This window comes from Pelecanus crispus, chromosome 5 (genome assembly GCF_030463565.1).
Source record: "Pelecanus crispus isolate bPelCri1 chromosome 5, bPelCri1.pri, whole genome shotgun sequence".
Lineage (NCBI taxonomy): Eukaryota > Metazoa > Chordata > Aves > Pelecaniformes > Pelecanidae > Pelecanus > Pelecanus crispus.
The window spans coordinates 44,915,833-44,918,570 of NC_134647.1; positions in this window are offsets into that span (position 1 = coordinate 44,915,833).

Genomic DNA, 2,738 nt, shown 5'->3' on the forward strand with positions numbered 1-2,738 from the left:
TAAGTCCATCTCCTGGGCAGCAGCTGCTCCCCCCCGGCCGAGGGGTTGATGAGTGTCGATCAGTGTGGGCAGCATGGGAGTGCAAGGCAAGTCATGCCATGCAAATGCATGGCTGGTGACCCTCCTTGTGGGTAACAAGAACATGGGAAAATGCAGGGAGAGGTCCCTGGGAAGGTGGTGCTGCTTGGAAAGATGCCATGTCCAGTTTAGGCACCTGCTCACAACCAAGCGTACCCCTGTACAAATACTAGAAGGTTGAAAATAAAAAATATCTCTGAGAATAGAGATCCCACAGCCTCCCCAAATCCCTGCTCCTGTTGTGCTGCTCATTCAGCTGGAGTATAGCAGTGGCTGGGACACACCAGGGAAGATTTAATGTTCATCAGGGACAGAAAATAACACCGCGAAAACTTCCATTACCCTGCTGTAGGCTGGGTGAGCATCATTTAGGAGCAAAGCACCAAAATGACATCTCTGGTCACCAAAATTAACGACTCTGGGGAGCAACAGCTCCAAGAGTGCCCAGCTGGATGCACAGGTGGATGCCCTGCTCCTTACCCTGGCTGCTCAAGACCATCCTGCAAAAACCACAGTGGTCCCACAGTCAGTGGCAGGGGGAAACACAATCCACTCTAGTAAAAATAAAATTAAAAAGGGGAACTAATAAAGATGGTTAAAAAAAATAGAAAAAGGAATGTTTAACCGCTTAGAATGCTTACAGTCGGGTTGGGGAGCATACGTGCTACAACTAAGCACATCCATGTCTCCAAAGGATGCCCACCCCATTCACCTACAGCAGGCTTAAACATCAGCAGGAGAGATAAAATGTAGAAACAAAAAGACATTCTCTAAAAAATGGAAGTTGTTCCCAAATGGGGAAGTATCAAAGATTAAAACATCAAGCAAGTGAAACCCACACCAAAGGAGCATGGATTTTGCTGGCTGCTGGGGGTAGCAAGCAGGAGAGGTTGGACACCAGCATCCTAATACTGCCTGCTCCAGCCCTGGCTTGCTTCTGCTTGGACATCTTGTCCCATGTACAGTTGTGAAAGCACAGACACAGCATAAGAGTAACTTCTCATTGGCTAATACATGTAGTAAATAGCCAGGGTGAATGAGCTACCAGGCTAAGCACTGATATGCTGGAGGCAGGGGCAGGGAACATGTTAAGGGTCCCTTGGGAATTGTTAGGGACAGTGCTTTGCTGTGGATGTCCCCTCAAGGCCAAAGCTGCAAGAGAGCACGAGGAACAGCTCAGGAGGAACTGGGAGTGCACCAGCGAGCTTCAGTGTTGGGCTACAAGGACCCATGGTAGACCTGCTCTGCTCCAGCTGCTCCAGCTCAGGAGGCTCCCAGCTCTCCCACCTGCTTCCCTCAAGCTTTTGTTGGAGCAGAGTGGTTTGACAAACCCTATGAAATAATTGAAGAGAAAAGAGCAGCCTGATAAGGGCCTTATGCAATAGAAAAGGAAAAATTACAACAGTTTGTCTCACTCAAGCACACTTCCTTCCCCCAGATCTGCTACCAGCAACACTGGCAGGAAGCCCCAACAGCTTTCCCAGCTCATCTGCCCTGGCCCACCCACTCCAGGGCTGGGGGCTGCTCTGTAGCATCCAGCTGCAGCCACCTGGACTTCGAGCACCCCAAATCCCAGCAGGCTCATCCTCGGGCTCCATCCCCACCATATCCCGCACCAGCCAGGCAATAGCAGCTCCAACGCTCCCGTCCCACTACAAGCATTGCTACAATGCTCTCTAGCTACACCCAGCGCCTGGCTGCAATGAAACCAGCCCAGAGCTCTGTTGCCTTCTTTACTAAAAACACTAACCCATGGAGCATTCATCAGGGCTCAGAAATTTGCTGCTAGCACTGCGATTCTCTTTGCTTGCTGCAAAAATAAACCCAGCTCCATAACTGTAAGACAGCAGCAGGTGAACTACATCGGTGTCTTATAATGAATGCACCGTGGTCACTCAGCATTAGTTTGCTGGAAGGGGAACCTACAAAGCAATTAACGAAAGCTTCACATTAATTATCTTTATAAAAAATTTACAATCCTGTACATTTTCTAAACAACTTTTTTTCACTTTAGTGCCCTAAAGAGGTTAAGAGATAATTGCCAGGAGCCGGTTCCTCTCTACTCGGGGAAATAACTGTTGCGGGTGCATTGGGAGGAGTTATTGCAGCCTGCACAACAAAATTTGAAGGCTGCTTAAAAAAAAATCCCACAGCCCTGAGCAGTGCCACAGTGAGAATGGCACTGGCATCCTCTGCCAAGTGAGGAGGCCTCACTACACCAGCAGCCAGCCCCAACACAAAAATTTCAGAGTCTGAGGGAACCCAGCTCCCCATCTTCTCTGCACCCAGGGGCTACCAATAGCTCCCAAAGCAACCAGTTTCCCCCACTACCAGCTTTATTCGCCTGCTGGGTGAATGGGCTGGCCCCCAGCTGTGCTGTGAAAGGTTAGAAGTGGGGCAAAAAGGGCGGGTTTTGCGTAGGGTCCCTTTCCTGGGTGCAGTGGGAGGGCTGCAGACCCCCCAGAGTAGCCCAGGGAGGAGATTAGCCCCAGCCCTGCAGGGCAGGATGCTTTGGCAGGGCTTTGGCCAGCATGAGCAGGGCTGGTTGGGTTTTGGGGGGGAACACACCCTCCCACAGCCGCCGCTCTGACTTCCTCCTTTCTGCCCCAGCCGACTGTAAGACAGAAATAGGAAGGAAGGATTGGGGTGCGTCGCAGAGC